At 46.4% G+C, this 17,260-nt stretch overlaps 1 protein-coding gene across 4 annotated transcripts in view; it reads right to left on the bottom strand.

The window, feature by feature from the left end:
• Positions 1 to 15,288, bottom strand: part of SOX6 (SRY-box transcription factor 6) — a 385,626-nt gene extending 370,338 nt beyond the window's left edge. Inside the window, exons 1-2 of one of the 4 annotated variants that reach the window (XM_040557484.1) lie at positions 14,383 to 15,288; positions 13,707 to 13,886 (exon numbers count right to left, since the gene is read on the bottom strand). The gene's annotated coding sequence lies outside the window, so the exon portion shown is untranslated. Of the gene's footprint in view, positions 1 to 6,906; positions 6,980 to 9,346; positions 9,468 to 13,706; positions 13,887 to 14,382 lie in introns of those variants that run through there. The other 3 variants (XM_040557486.1, XM_040557485.1, XM_040557487.1) reach the window with 3 other exon arrangements.
• Between the last annotated feature and the right edge of the window lie 1,972 nt (positions 15,289 to 17,260).

Here is a 17,260-nt window from a genome sequence, read left to right as displayed (position 1 = left end):
GCAGCCTAGGTAGCCCTCATTCCATCCCAACACCAGTTAACCGCCTTACAGCCCATGAAATCACAATGAAAAGCTGATCATATCTAACTTGTTTTGAAATAAATGAAGAGAGTCCACTGTTACTTTCAGAAAGAAATATCGAAAGTACCATAATTTTGATATAGCATAAACAGGCAGTATAAATGGAACTAAAGCCTATGGAATCAGAAAAGCATGACAGAGTTTTCCTAGAATTCATCACTGACATTTTGGGCAAGCTATGAGAATAGATATAGATACCGTAACAAAAATACTACTAAAAATATGTTGAAACATGCCTAAACATGCCTACTTGTGTACATTAAAAAATGTCATGTGCACACCTACCATATACTTGCAGTAAAGGTTGAGTAAAGTACATTCTTAATGTGGTGACCTACGTGAGTCCCTCAGCAGTAGAAAAAAAAATGAAAGGAAGATAGTGTGCCCTCAACAAATCAGCTGTGATGGAAAGAAAAAAAGAAAATGCATTGCCACAGCCTCCACGGTTATGGGAAGTCAACAGTCAGAATGCCCACGCACTGCACATACTATAGCAGAAGTCCTGCTTGGAAAAGTAGATATGGAGAGGCAGATGATTTAGTACATAGTTTACATGAGATGAATTCCTGTTAATGTCAGCTGAAAGCCGTAAGCAACATCATGTAGGTGAACCTGACTCCACCCTAACTGAAACCAAAACAAGTTACTTTCTACACTGAATTCAAAGCAATGTCTTCAGATGCAATCCCTGCCTCCCAGCACAGTCACAGAATGATCTTTCGATTGAATTCAGGAGGAACTCGATCATGTCCCAAGGCGTGCACTCATGGCTAGAGTAAAACCGAACCCTTCAACTTAAGTAAATGGAGTTACAGTGGCTTATGCCTGCTGAGAATGTCTCTGTGTGTCTAAAATATTCCTCTTAAATAACTCAAGATTCAAACACTGTGTGTATTAAATCCTTCAAAATGTTCACTCTAATAACAATAAGCCAGTCAGGCACATGAAACCCTTGTTATCCAGAAAGCTCCCAAAACATGATTACCTAGTTCCACCTATTACTTCAGTAGTTGGATTTGCTACTTCTGAGGCAAAATGCAGCAATGTCCTTAGCACGCTACTCTACTGCATTTAGGAGAGGAAAAGAGGATTAACTGAGACAGTTAAAACTGTAAGAAGAATGTAGATGGGCAAATACATCCTATCTTAGCTGGAATTAGGCCATGACATTGAGGTTAACCCCCCTACTTGTGCAAAAATACCATGGGTTTTTACTAACCACAAATGGTCAGGATCTCAGTTTAACAAGCCCATCCACAACAACAATACAGATGTAAAAAGCATGCAGAACATCATCTGAAAGTGTGGTATTATAGCTCAAAGTACTCAGGTATTCATACACCAAATGTAATCTAAAACTAGGCAAAATGAAGTGAGATTGCAAGATTACCTTAATGCAATACTTTCACAGTACAAACATCTGTTTAAATGAAGACTTCCCAAAAGCTTCACCTCAATAGTTCTGGAGCATTAACAGATAGACACTCTGTAGAACAAGTATCTATGAGTAATAAGGAAATTTGCAGCACTTACTGCCTCCTCCGCACTGGGACACTGACCAATACAGTTTATGAAGTAAACAATTCAACAGCAGCCCTTTCGGAACAGCTCCTCACCAGGACGATCTACTCTGGAATTAAAGTCACATTTATTCCAAAACAGAGTATCCAGATAGGGAGCACCCTGCAACATTCTTGGCTGATTCCCCCCCCCACTCCATCAGCAGGTCTTTGGAGGAATGTATTAATTCTCTTTATGTTGTGTAACAGTTAGTTGGAATTAGTAAATACATACCGTATCACTAAAAAGATTATGTTCCAGCACATGCATTTAATTTGCCATGAAGTATGGTATGTAGGAAATCATGCTATCTTCAATAAATCTGAAAGATATCATCATTTTTGTTTCCAATAAAAGATATTTCAAGCAAGTAGTAAAATTTCAGTGGTATATGGAAGGGGTCTTAGAGAAGCGCGTGCACACACACAACAAAAAAAAAACGACTATAAACAAGCCATCATTCTGGTAAGAAGAAATACAAACAACCAGAATAAAAATAGTTGATGCACAAAAGCCATAATGAGGGGGTTGCTCAAAAAATAACTTCTACTTTGAATGGTTTGGATGAAATACAAATTATCCACAGAAAAGTGTGGACTGGCATAAATGTTTGTACAAAATTATAAGTATATTTCTAGAAGTATGCAAGAGACAACCGCCTGCATGCTGCACAAGGTCCCAACAACGCTCTGCGTAAGTGCTAGTGCACACAGTCCAAACCACTGCATTTTAATTACTATGCAGCCTCAGATATATTGCCTTTGATATGGAAATGTTCTTGTTCTCTCATCTTCACATACGGTCTCATGCACAGAAATCTTTATCTGATTCATAAAAAATAAACTAGAATCCAATCTCAACACCTGACCTCAGTGCTTAGAAGTTTTTTACTAAGCATGGTGTCACTATAAAAAGAATGGATAATATTGGTGTAAAGTTAGATATTTCGAGCAATGATATGAAGGATTTACAGTTAGGAATCAAATCAATACTGCACGCACCTCTGAGGTTTTAGAGTTTCCTGTTGCCTCATGTCAGTCTACCAGAGACTGGAGAAACAATTGACTACATCTTTCTGTCTCACTCAAGAAAGAAGACAATATTTAAATGACATCCCGTTTTACCACCTATAGAAAAGATGCAACTTGGGCATCAACTGTATGAAATAGGCCCTAAAATCTAATAAATCAGCCTAACATGCAACTTTCCAGCCTTTTTATTTTGTTTTAATTTGGACATAACATTTTTCTGTATATTTTAAAGGCATGCAACGAGGTTCACATGGAAAGAAGCAAAATGTTTCCCAAGCTTTACTTTATCAAACAGGTAAAATAAACATATAAAGAATATTTAAAATACGAAAGCAGTACTTCTCCGTATTTCATATTAATATGCTGTCTGCAAGAAGGCTGAAAATTTTTGCTTTGACAAATTCTACCAGTCGCTCAGAAAACATTAAATATTCAGACCTATTTAGATAATTCTCCTAGCTCTACAGAATTACATTCTCTTTTTATAAAGAATATGATCTGCGTAACCTCTGTATAGAAGATAATGACCCATCTGTAAATCATTTTGTTGCAAGTTATCTGTTTTTTATCACTTCTAGTACCTGTCTGTGCCTGATATGATACCCTTAAACACATTAACTTGATGGAATGTTTCACCCGACTTCAAAAAAAAAAAAAAATCAATTGATTGATATTTATTCTCCACTACAAATGAATGACTCCGATTAACCTAGTTTACCAATGCATCTAATTTTATATTACTCTTACCAATTCACAAAGCTCAAGAAATATTTGATTAAAATAATTTCCAAGCAATTATTTTCAAACTCGTGCTACTGTTTTCTTTCTTCTTAATTTAAGGAGACAAAACAGTAAACATAAAACTGATATGAGGATTTTAAAATATACAAGAGGAGGAAAGAAATGTCTATGTACTGATTCTTGTTTCTTTAAGAGAAAATCCATTTTTCAGGTTCCTGTTGTACTAATTGAAAGAGAATTATTTAAAACTTCACTGAATACTTGAATACATGATGGGTATGTGCAGCAGTTTCACCAGTGCCAAAGAACTCTAGACTTTCTGAAAGACAGTAAACTAAAAATTGGCAGGAAATCTCTTACAATGATGTCATAAATATTTGTTGTTACCACAGAATAATGTTTTAAAAGAACACCTACTTCTGTGCTGAATAGGCTTTGGGAACGTGTAATTATCCAGTTTTATCACTGTAGAAATCGGCCACTTTCCAGTAAATCTGTCTATCAGGTCTCTCCCTTCTGCACAGAACTACATCTAAATAAATATACACGTATTTCACATAGACATCACACCAATCTAGTACACAGACTTATTAGTGATAAGATTTTACCGTATTTTGTTGTTTTTAAAATATGGTATCACAGCTTGCAATGATACATCAACAAATACTGCTACAGAATTGTGCGTCTAAAAATTTTTGAATAGCTTATATAAAATAAAAGGAAATTCAGTTTTTATGTTTTGGTAAGAAGTCCCCTAAATTTCCCATCCTTACTGTTCTACCTAAGGGAAAAAAAAATTAAAAAAATAAAAAGGGCATATATAAAAAATACACAGAAAGACAGTGAAAACAGACAAATAGAAATCAGCTTACTATGGTAAAAACTTGAAACATGCACCTTTGTGTTTTGCTGCTACTTGACGAATAAGCTATACGTGAACTACAGAACACATCATACAGTGGTACTTCTCTCGCAGGTTCATCCTGTAGAAATGTTTCAAAGCCCTGTCTCCTTGATTTACTATATTAACTGAAATGTTTTAAAAATATGTCGCTGTATCACTTCAGTTGACATAGCTTATATATACACAAACACCCCTATTTACATAACTTTTAAAATGTTAGTCATTACACACAACCTCTGCCAAACAAGCCCACTGATCTTTCAAGTCACACTATGGAAAGAAATATTCATCACCCCATTGTATGGGGTATAAAGAAAAGAGCATCGCTGCTCCTCTTTCTTTAGTAATTTTTGTTTCATTAAATAAATAAATAAATAGACTGAAGCCTTTTAAGTGTGATCCATACACTTTTAAGGGGGAAATCAAACCAAGTGTAAAAGATTAATGGATATGCTTCCTGAAGTGATATCTCCCAAGGTGATTACAGTGTTTAGCAGATATAAGGTCGTGACTAAAAAAACTTTCTAATGCCCACTGAGAACAAAATATTTGTTTTTGCTATCATCATGCAAAGCTCTGGCCTCTATTACCACGAGATATTTCAAGGCCTTTAAGAACAGCAGACATACACGGACACTTTCGACTAAAAATATGATCAAAGATGCAAAAACATGTCTGAAGGGATTTTTTCCCCACTGTGCAAAAGAAGTTCAGCTGGAAGTGACCACTAGCAATTGTTGGCCACGTATTAAAAACCACTGGCTAGGGAACAAGCACTGGCAGTGCCCACTTGGGAAAAAAATCAACGTGCAGGCGAGGCAACTAACTTTGGACATCAGTTATTATTTTCTACAGGTCAGGCACTGATGACCTAACGAAGGAAACAGACAGGCTCCACTTTGTTCCTCTTCCCGCTTTCATCAGCATGTAAACGTTAAGAAGGAAAAAATGAAGCGAAGCGTTACATAAGTTCAGCAGAGAACCAGTAAGGAGGAGGGGGAGGCAGCCGTCCATCTCGCTCCCCTCACGCTACGTGCAGTAGACATGCCACTAGTTTGCACCCTACGATACAGCAAGGAATGAAGCGAGCTTCGAGGCAGCCCAGCTAAGTCTCGCAGCAGTACCGAAGCGGAGTGGAACTGTAAGGAGGAGAGAGAAAATAATGCGTTTAGCAGAGGATGCGAGGTTGCAGAGCAAAGGGCCTCTCGCACTCCCATCGCGGAATGAATTAAAGTTCTGGGGGAGGAGGTCGGAGCAATCGGAGGGAGCGAAGCGAGAGGCATGACAGGAGCGAAGGGGCCAGGCGCAGCACAGCCGGGGGCAGCGCGGGGAGCCGCCAGCAGCCGCAGTCCGGCGGCCCTGGGAGGCGCGGGATGCCGCGGGCCCCCTCTCCCCCCGCCCCGCGGGGCTCCGGGAGCCCGTGAGGCCGCCGCCACGGCCCCCCCCGGGAGGGCGCCGCCGGGGGCCGGGGCGCTGCGGCGGGGCAGCCGGGCCCCTCCCGCCGGCCGGGCAGGGCCGAGTGCCCCCGGGGCCCGGCGGCGGCGGAGGCCGGGGCTCTCCTTCCCCTTCCCCTTCCCCTTCCCCTTCCCTTTCCCCGTACCCACCCCCTCCCCCCCGGCGGAGCGCGCCTGGGAGCGGGCTGCAGGCGAGGCTGCCCGGCTGCGCTTGGCGCGGCGGGACCGGGCGCTGTGTGTGCCTGCTTCGGTTTCCGTATATTCTTTGGCTTTTAATAGCTAGCCGAGGAAAAAAGAAAGCATTATTGTTTTCCTTCTTTCCTTCTCTCATTGCCTATTCTAAATTTGACTCCGAAGTTGAAGCGGTTGAATTGGCTAATTCTGAATACAGTCTATTGAGAGACCAGACACAGCAGTATATCCCTGTATAGCAAGAGATACAATGTGCTGAATTGGCAGTCTAATTATAAATGTGGCATTTGGACCTCCTTTCAGACCCAGTGCCACCTTACCTTATGAGGGAACTTAAACTACAGCAACTGTTCAAAACAAAATGCCATTACAGGATCAGCTTCACCCAACACTGGAACCAGCCAGGGGATTGTTTTACAAACAGCCTTTCTCACTTAACACAAGAATGTATTATAAGGAAAAGTTATGGATAGTGCAGAGTCTGAAGAAAACGCGTATGTGGTTTGTGCCAGGTGTCGAGCTACTTCAAACTGCAGCATACTCCAAATGACCTCATGATTTTCCTTTAAATGTACTCACTATAAATAGATTATTTCTTAGTTTTACTAGAATGAGCAGCTAGGTACGCTCGCTGTTTATATTCCGAGTAGAGAGTGCATATAACATTGCGAGAACAGAAACACGCAAAATATTCTGGCTCAAAGCAAAAACCTGCAATGAGATTTTGCCAAAGAGCTCACGGTGTGCTGAAAAAGTTTTTAAAGTGTCTTTTCCAGGGAAATATTTGTATATAATGGCAGACTGAACGCACATATCTCACATTCATTCTTATTATTTACTTTATGGTATAATGGCTTAATTAAATGAGTGGGCACAAGCACGTCAATAAAACAAGTCAAGTCAAGTAGAAGTCTCAAAACAGGTTTCAAAATTACTCCATTACACGAATACAGAAAGGGAAATTCGTTGATTTTTGGACTTGGAATCTTATTTGAGGACTGGATGAAACTCTTCTCCTGCCCTCACGATCAGCAGCAGTGCTGAAGATGGAAACACCGAAAGTGTTAAAATGAGGGCAAAAGAAAACAGCAGGAACAAAGTGCCGCTCACGTGCCGCAGGCTATTTAAATTAGCTTAATAAACATATACCTTATCTCCAAACAGCAGGCGAAGATATATTACTTTATCACAGAAAGTTTCGCCGTCTGTGTTTTTGGGAAACACCCCTAGGACAGAAGTAATCTGTCGTCCCCAGGCTCCCAAAACGCTGGCTTTCCCCGCAACCTCCCGACCCTCAGACACAACACTAATTGTCTCCTCACGTTGCCACTTCCCTCCTTCCCGTCATTAAAAAAAGAAAAGAAGAAAAAAGAAAAAAAAAAACGCGCTGCGAAACGGCCTGCCGAGAGCAAAGCCAGCAATCAAATCGATATGATCAGTGCCTCCGAGTGACCTCAAGGCCCTGCTCTGCGGCAGCACACAGCCCCTGCTGCAAAGCGGGTTAACTGCGCGCTGCTGGGGAGCACCGGGAGGCAGCGGAGCGGGAGCTGGGGGCAGAGGGGCAGCCGGTGCTGAGCGGTCGCCGGGAGGTACCTGCTGCCTGCTCGCATCGCGCCTCTGCCTTCCCCGGCCGGCTGCCGCCGCCGGTCCCCGCGTGCATGCATTACACGAGCGGTGCCCGCTCCTCCCGCGCCAGGGCGAGCCGCAGAGGCACACTCATTAGCTCCCACTGATGACTCCTTTCAGGATCGTGAATGGAACAATTGTCAAAAACTGCGGGAAAAAACAACAAGCCCTGAGACTATTATATACAGACACAGCTTGTGTGCGCGCATGTGACATTTGCAGGCAACCCAGATCTGTTCGTAAACTCTTCAGCGTTATTCGAGATAAAAACATTACATTGCTTATACGGTTAAAGAGGCTGCTTATCCCCGATCAAAAAACAAACAGCTTCGGAGGCAGGGAAAGCCAGGAAACGAGCAAGCTCTCCGCCAGACACACCTTGCCCTTCCTCGGATCCTACAGCACTGTCTACAAACAGCTGCGCTGTGCTCTTGCAACTGTCACTGCTTCATTTAAAAGAAGAAGAAGAAGAAGAGTAATAATAATAAGTGAAATACTTCCTGAAAACTTACTTCGCATTTAGTTTAGGCACTATTCTTTTTTTCAGCTCGCAAAGGAAGCCGTTTTGTCCAGGTTAGGTATTGTCTACTTATGGATCAGCCTCTGGCTAAGGGTTTATTTTAATTTATGGCTTATGCATTCTTTTAAGGTCGATTTGCATGACCTCCGGCAAAGAGCTACGGCAGCAAGAAATCCCAAGCCGAACCTTGCCACAAAACGGCACACATCGCCCCTTCTCCTGGTGTAAACAGAGCTCGCAGATGATGGACTGCTCCCCCCCCCCCCCCCCGGTGTATCACGAATTAAGGTGCGATATCAATTTTAAAGTTTTCCGTATAACTTTATCCAAGCCCCCTGCTTGGAGAGATAAGGCGCCGCCGCAGAACTGCAGCTCCTCGGGACAGTGCCCCGGTGTGGCCGAACCCGGCATCGCCGCCGGCGGGTCCTGTAGCTTTGTAGGGTTCCCTGCTCCGCGCACAGCACTCATTTGTGGCCAACTTCAAAGCAGTCACCCACCTCGAACTTAACGGAGAATTTAAAAGCACCACTAAGCTCCTTTCGCCTTGCTCCAGCCCGCGTCTTTCGGGGTGAGCCGTGAAGAGAAGCCCACGCCAACACTTGGGAGCAGTGACAGCAGCGCTCTGCTCTCAAAGATTTATTTCGGATTTTATTTTTCCTCTCTCTCTCTTTCTCCCTCTCGTGTTAGTTCCTTACGTACAATATCTTCCCAGCACCATGTGTTCGCCTGCCGTGGGTGATCTTAAAATACAGCGCTGATCTGTCACTACATTTTAAAATAAACTCTACTCGGGGAGGATGAGAAAGTGTTGTGATTTCGAGGCACTGAGGTCCCTTAATGTCTCTGAAACCTCGGGATTCAAACAGCCCCGGAAACTCGCCCGGGGACGAGACTATAACTACTTTTTCCTAAGGGGGAAAAAGAAAAAATAAAGGGGAAAAAAAAAACTCGTGGTACGAAAGTAAATAATCGTGCAGGGGGAGGCGGGGGGAAGGGGTGAATTCAGCAACGTTAAAAGCTAAACAACACATCTACCTCCGGACGCTGCTCCTTTACTCAATTGCAACTAACAACCCATTAAAGACAGCGCAGGGGGAACCGGATTCTCTCCTGCAAAGCGACATAAATCCAGCGAAAACCCATTAAACCACCACCGCCGCCACCAAGCAACGCAGCACTACACACCACAGCAAACAACAGGTATACAACACAATAGGGCTTTTTTTTTCCTGGTTACCTCCTCGGGATCCAGTGTGGCACAAAGCACTGGGAGAGCCTCCTTTTTTTTTTTGCAACGCGCTTCGGTAATTTTCATTTAAAAAAAAAAAAAAAAAAGAGAGAGAGAGCAGGAGGTGAAAGGGGGGAGGGAAGGGGGAATAAATGGGTAGTAATTCGGTAAAATAAAAGAAAAGAAAAGAACTAGAGTCTGCTGGTGTTTCTCCGGGCCATGGATGTGCAGGATCCCGATCGTTAGAAGTTTGCGGATGGGTTGCCTGGAGATTTGGTTACAATCAGGTTCATTATTTTTTTTTTTCCTCCTGAAACAAGTGAAGGCGATGGTTACTGCTGTCAATCTTGGCAATCAATGTGAGCGGCCATGTCGTAAGTATTCAAAGCATTTCCCGTCGTGCAACATCAGAAAGTGAGTGGCCAGGGCATTGATCTGAGGAAGGCAAAAGGAGGCAGGGCTCCCCCGCCCAGACAGCACAGGCAAGATGAGACAACACAGAGAGAGAGAGGGAGAGGGAGAGAGAGAGAGAGAGAGGGAAAGGCAGAGAGGGAGAGGGAGGCTTAGAGCGAGTGAGCGGGGAAAGCAACAACTGCAGAGAAAGTGAGCACAAAACAGAAAGTGAAATCACCCCAGGCTGCCAGCCGCATCCCCGAGAAGCTATCACCACTCACATTGCTATTAGACAAATGAAACCTAAAACCTCTCTCCTCTAATGACCACTGATTGCCCGGAGTGGTGAGGAAAGGTACCAGAAAGTTACCGGGCGGGGGGGCGAGGGCGGGGAGGGGGAGGGCGGCCGGGGGCCGGAAGAGGGGGAGGGCGGCCGGGGGAGCCGCTGCGGAGCCGGGGCTGCGCGGGGCGAGCGGCGCGGAACTCCCGGCGCGGCCCCCCGGCGCCCCCCGCCCGGCGCGGCGCTGCCCGGGCAGGGAGGCGGGCACACGCCGTCGAGCCCCGGCCGGCTCCTGCTCCCGGAGGAGGAGAGGACGGACAGACGGACGGATAGAAAAAAAAGAAGAAGGGGGCGGGGGGGAGCCGGTCCGCAGGACACGGGATGGGCCGGCGGGGACGCAGGAGGAAGGCACTCGAGGAGCGCTGACTGACAGCTGATAAGTGGGGCTCTGAGGAGCCTGCTCGGGGGAAAAAGCAGATGAAACAAAGTGTAAATCCCACCCGAGGTGGGAGACTGACTCCGGGAGCACACGGGACAGGAGGACTGAGAAGGCGCCCGGAGCCGCCAGCCCGCTCCGCGGGGGCGGCCCGGGGCAGGGGAAGCCGGGCACGGGCACGGGCACCCGCGCAGGGCGGGCTGGAGCCGCAGCTGCTCTCCTCGCGGCGGCGGGGAGAGCTTTTAGCAGCGGCAACGCGCACATCTCGCTCCCTCTCCCTTATCAAAAGGCAACAGACAGGGACTTCAATGCCAATTTAGGAACTCACGCTCCCTTGGAAGTGCTAATTGTGGGGGGGGGGCGGAAATCCGGGAGAAAGAAGGGGAAAACTCTGAGGAGAGAATCAACCAAAGGCACAGAGTAATGCAAAACCCAGCAAGTCTCTCCCCTGTATTTTTACATGCCAAAGGTAAACATAAAAGGTCCTTTCAAACTGGCAGGGGCCCGCAGATCAGGTGGGCAAACAGCGCTGCAAAGCCAGCGTCTCCCTCTTTTGATATTATTCACACCTAGGCTAAACTGTTGTTAAGATGGGAGTGCGGAAAGCAACCTCAAGCCCACAAAATGAGAGAGAGAGAGAAGTTGTTGATTCATCTCTGTATTTTTGGCACTTTCTCCCCATTTTCCAGAAGGCGCCTGGAACAGTTAGTAACAGAGAAACTTTTTGATTTTAAAATAGCTTCCTAACTTATAGAGGCCAAAAAGACGAGGAGAAAGCCTCATTTCGCTTTCCTCCTCTCTCAAGTAGAAATTTGCAGAATAGGTTAGAACCAGGGGTATACTCAGCCTTCCCGCAAATGAACCTTGCTTTCTAAGGACGTGCTGAAAATCGAGCAGCAATGTGATGGCACAGAACTGATCTGCGCTGGCTCCATTTCATTTTGTTAACAAGCTGTAAAACTCAAAGCACGACGAGAGTCGGGCACACTGCAGCCTCTACCTTGCTACCCGAGGTACCATCGTCCCTCTCTAGTCCAGTCCAGGGAAAATAAGTTTTAAGTCAGAACCTCGTGGAATAACGGACCTAGTTCATAAAGTATTTGTGGCAATTCCACTACGATAACAGGAGCAATCGAGTCTTATTCGGCAAGCAACAAACACCTTGAAACAGAACTTGAAATTTATCTAGTAAGGCTTTACCGTCAAATTAGCTGGCTGAGGGCATAGCAGCTAATTTCCATGCATTCTTTCAATTTTAATGAAAGATAAAAAAAAATGTAGTTCGGAGACGGGGTAAGTTGTTAGACTGCAGCTGCTGGTGTATTCACCTGCGTTCAGCTAATTCAAACTATTCATCTTGCTGCAGTTATCTAAGGTATGGATTTAACAACAGGAAGCAGCTTCCCTTCCAGATATTGCTACGTCCTTTTTAATCTTTAATTGTAAGAATTCCTGCGATAGGTCAGTAACACTTTCCTTGTAATACATTTAGACCTGCTGGAAGTAAAGGAAACAACCTGACTTTACGCATAACTAGTGGCTTTGGCGCACAAAAAATGAGTTCTGCAAGTAAGCAGAACACAAGGACGACCCGTCCTATCCGAGTTCACTACCCCACCACATACCCCAACAATTGCTGGAAGTGTTTTTCTTTCAAGAAAAACAGAAGAAAAAAACACCTACATCCTCAAATGCAGCGTCCTCCTTCGAACAACTTATAAAGTACAAGGCGGGTAATGGGACAAGAGATAATTAAGGCATCAGAAAAAATTAACCGTCCACCTAGGTCCAAATCAGAGGAGCATCCCTCTGCACTCCCGAAAATCCCGTGCAGGGAATGACACTCAGCTGGGACAGGACAGCGCAGGGATGCATCCGCATTCCCAAGCGGAGCGCGAGTAATACTCTCTAGCTTGTTGCTTCCCCTGTGTGATCAATTAAGTTCCATATGCAGTGCACACTGCCAGAGCGCTTCAACTTCTCCGCGGTAGAAAACGATGATTCCGTGGGCATTGTATGCAAATATGCGAGTATGTGCGCTGCACAGGAATAATTGCGTTTCCCTCTTTGTTTGCATAAGTGAACATCCGCCGTGCAGATACGTACACACGTGCAGACAAACAAGAAAACGTTTTTACTTCTAGCGTTGCCATGCGTTTAGAGACTAGACTGCATTTTAAGTTACTTCTGTAGCTTTTTCTTCATGACAGCCACAGCAGCCAGCGCGGGCAGATGTTGCGGGCTGCTGTGGGTCCCCGCAGCGGGAAGGAATCGGAGCCTCTCAGCTCACGTCGGGGCACTTACCTGTTCACAGCTGTCAGCGCATTTTGCGCCATCTCTCTCATTAAATACACAAAAGTAAAGCGATGTTCAACAAGCAAAGCAACCTGCCTGTGCGTTAAGTTTTACATACCCCGTCTTTAAACAGATGAACAAACCTACAACTCCTGTAGAGTTGGTGGAACAGTCTCTGAAGTTTTGATTCAAAGAGCAAGAAATTCCGCCTTAAAAGTCATTCACACAATTCTAAACTCCCCTCTCTCCCCAGTTAATGCCGGGCAATTAACAGGCACGTTTCAAAATCCCCTTTCCTGACACTCTCCGACAATGAAGACTTTTCACAGGCATGTTAAAGATGTTCAGAGAAACTTGCAAAATAATCAACAGCATCTGAGAGAAAGCTAAAGGAAAAGAGTTAAAGCCTGATCATCCGATTGGAAGAAAGTTTTGCTAGACAAGATAAAAGTATATCACTGCACGTTTTTTCACAAGCAGCCCCATCAGCTGATGCGAGTTCCCCTAGAACCAGAACCTCTGGCGATCTCCTCAAAATTTAGGGGATGTTTGCATTTTGTAACGCCCAAAGCTAAAGATCTAACTGAAAACAAAAACCTCTGAATTCCTTAGAGCGTCATCTGCCAACACAGTGTATTGTCCTGGCAGAAACAGGATCAAGGAGACTTTAATTTCATTTGAAACTGTGCATCATCTTGACAGTAAAGCAAAAAGCCGCAGCAACAACCTCCCCACTCCACCCCCCCATTCCAAAAAATTAAAAAAAAAAAAAAAAGAGAGAGAAAAATGGAAAACACACATAAACTTTTACAAAGAAAATAAAAGCAAGTTTAATATGAAAACCCCTTCCTGTCTCGGAAAGTTCATTTTAAAGGTCCCCTCTGTAAATCTAAAGTGCAAACACCAGGCTAAGGTAGTGAGTGGCTGGAATTTGCATGCTGATAAGAGAAGGCTGTTGTACTTACAGTGACAGAGGGCAGGCTGCGGAAGAAAAGCTGTTTGTGTTAGCCTGAGAGTCACCCAGGGCTGCAATGAGAGGAGAAGAGAGGAGTGGGAGTGCCAAGCTGGATACACCTTCACCGCATCTCATCACATCTGCCAGCCTCTCTCTCCCTCTCTCTTTCATTTCCACATTCCCTTTGTTCCTGAAAAAAAAAAAAAAATCTACACGTCACATCAGTCCCCAGATGCAGTCTACACCAAAGAAAAAAAATGAATAATTCAATCAAACTGTGCATAGTCTCTAAGGCAATAAATCTATTGCACTTAAAGAAACGAAGGGTAATTACCTCTATAGAATTAGAATAAGGCCAGAGCGCGCAGGGATCCCAGGGTCTATAAACTCCACGGTCAAATAAAGTTTCATTTATTTAATCCTTTGACAACCCCAATGTAAACTAAAGGGGAGGATCAGAACTTATTCCGGTTGGGTTTGAGAATGCTTGAAGTGAATGTTATAAAAGCACAGCGCCCGTGATCTGTAACAAACACAATGCAACGAAGTAGAAGTGTTTCACCGCATCACCTCCAGGGTCCGTTCCCCCCTCCCTAATGAAGAGCAGACCACACTCCCACTTCCACCGGCTTCTACTGCTCTCTGCAAGTGCAGCGGGAATAGCTGGCAGCCAGCAGCCGCCTTACCTGCTCCTAGATTGCCAATAAAGCCTGACAAAAACTCAGGCTAACCGGCAATTCTGTTCCACGCTCTGGCGGAGAGAAGCCACGGGGGATTTGCACCAGCGAGGATTGACTCGAAACGCTGCCCCCAACTTCGGGATTTGCGCTGGGCTGAGTTTGGGGACTGCCTGCCGGGGGGCGGGGGGAGCACGCTGGGGAGCGGATCCCAGCTGGGCAGGCAGCAGCGTTGCCGGAGCCCTGCCGCAGAGCGGCCGGGCTGGGACGGCGGAGAGCCGCGCTCTTCCCTCTCCTACCTCTAACGCTGCGCTCCCGGCTCGGAGGTAAGATGACTCTATATTGGGTTTATTCTCGCCGGGTAACTCGGGTCCCAGGGGCATGCTTCGGGATTAATGAGGGCGGCGGCTCAGGGCTGCGTCTCCTCAGATCGTTACACTCAAATCAAGCTGGAGTTTAACGTCGGCATCTGCTGTTTTGCACTTTCAATCACATTCTTTGTAAACTTCTCCTGGGGGGCTAGGGGAGGAGAGCGAGAAGGGGAAGAAAAACAGCCCCAGGTGAGACCGCGCCGGCAGGACGAGGCGGGCTCTCGCTCTACCTCAGCGCGGCTCCGCGCCGGCCGGGAAGACGCGAGCACCTTCCACCGACGCCGGGCAGCGCATCTCCCGTGCCTGAACCGCTTTAATAGGCAGGTTTGATTTATCCAAAACATTAACGGAACTGTTATTCTAATAAAGGTAAACTAGAAAACACGCTTGCCTCTCCGCTCGCTCGGGCTTTGTTTATGTGCTTAAAACGCCACCGTGAGGCCAGCGCACATACAGCAGCGAGAGCAACCGCCTGCCAAGGAGCTCTCGGATTAGCACTTCGCGAAGCAAAACAAACAGCGGCAGCGCGAAAGTCAGCGCAGAACCCGCTGCCGGCGGGCGCGGGGCCGGGCGGCTCCGCGGGGGGAGCGCCCCCGGGCCCTGCAACGCGCGGGGCCGCGGGCGGGAGGAAAAGGGGCGGAATGTAAGGCTCGGAGCGGGGAACGCACAGAGAGAAGGAGAAGGCGTTCTCCCGACCCGGCCGCCCCGCGTCCACCTCCGTTGCCACCCGCCACCCCCTGCTCCCGGCGCCGGGGAGCGCCGCGGGGCTTCGCCCGGGGCCGGTGCTCCGCCAGCTCTCCGGGTGCTCGCAGGTCAGAGCCTAAATTTATAATCTACGTTTGATTCATTTTTTCAACAGAAGGGGAATTAAAAAAAAAAAAAAGGGGGGGGGGGCTGCTGTGACCCACGGACAGCGCGTGCAGTGGCACCGCCTCCCGCCGTGGCAAGGCTCAGCGCAGGGGGGGGGGTTTAGGCACACTCTAGGCACACGGGAGCCATCGCAGAGGCTCAGCGGCAGGACACGATGATGCCGTCCTCAGTGACAAAAAAAAGGCTGAGGGCCGGCAGGGACCCTCCCGGGGCACTGCCAGCAGGGGGACGCTGCTGCCCTCCCAGTGCCGGAGCGCCCAGCGCGGCGGGGGGCCCTGCACCAGCCCAGTCACCGAACTCTTGGTCACAAGTTGCACTGGCAAACCAAGTTCTGCTATGAATCATGAGAACACTAAGAAGTTTGGGGAAAAAAAAAAAGGCAGTTACATTCAGATGTGATTAGAAATGATAGTAGGACTGCATACCTGGTCCTGTGCAGGTATGGGGTAAAACAAGAGAAACAGTGGTGCAAGTAACTGTGTGGAAGGTGCTACTTCCGCTGAAAAGCATTTGCTCTTCCCAGTCTGGGTATTTCAGCTAACAGCAGGATTTGTCTAGTTGTCACCTTGATAATTTTTCTACTGCCACCCCCGTATACCAGGATGACCACAAAACACTGTTATCATATAAAAAAGCACTTCAAGATGAACGATCACTTCAAAAGTCCCTTTCAGAAGCACGTAAGGGCCACACAGATGACACGAGCAGCAAGCATGGCAGTCACACTAAGGCACCTCTTCCCCGAGCACGCACCTGGGGGGGCCTCTGCTGGACCAGTGTCCCCAGCCTCAAGGCTCACGGGCTGTGCCTTGCGAAGGAGGAAGGACAGCCAGACAAATACTGGCACCTCCATGCCCCCCACATTTGAGGAGCTGGGAGGGCACGCATGCTACAAGACCCCTTACAGCCCATGCTGCTCCTATTTTGTATTACAGCCCCGAGCAAATTGTAGGTCACAATACAAATGTGCAGACTGCTGAATATTTTTCCCTAGAATCTCATTCACAGAAAAGCCTTGGCTCACCGTGATTATTGCAGTCCCTGCGGGCTACTGTAAGGGGTTATCAGCCCACCATGGGGCTTTTCTTCTCCTTACTGACCACATCCCATCCTGACAGTGCCTGCTGGAATTCAGCTGGAGAGGTATAAATTCTATAGTATAGCACTGTACCTATCAGTTTATTTTTGTTTGGTACATCAAAAAAAAATCCCAACAACAAAGCACAATTTTTAAACTTCCTGACCTAACTAACATGTTACAAACAAGATACTATGTAAAAACCAAAAAATCCCGAAGGCCAGAATAAATACACAAAGCTGTCTTTGACCTGGGGACTGGCCCACATGACAAACAAATACATTGCCACTAAGCCACGTACATATGCTGCATGAACAGAAATAAAAGTACTCAGGGTAGGCCAATGATTTTATATTTTACATCACTACTGCCGTGCACTTCTAAACTGTATCAGTTTTAAGATGTTCCTGTGATTTTGTGATAATCCAGCCTAAACTTGTAGGCCTGGGTCACTGTCAATTGTTTCACCCACAAGCCCAAATGCTGTGCATGTAAAGTGCATGCTTCTTGTCATGAGGATCAAGGTGACCATGCCAAAATGGATAAACGGTTTAGAAAATATCAAGAA

Source organism: Cygnus olor, chromosome 5 (assembly GCF_009769625.2).
Source record: "Cygnus olor isolate bCygOlo1 chromosome 5, bCygOlo1.pri.v2, whole genome shotgun sequence".
Classification (NCBI taxonomy): Eukaryota; Metazoa; Chordata; class Aves; order Anseriformes; family Anatidae; genus Cygnus; species Cygnus olor.
The sequence above is the reverse complement of the archived record's forward strand: the minus strand, read 5'-3'. Positions and strand labels throughout refer to the sequence as shown.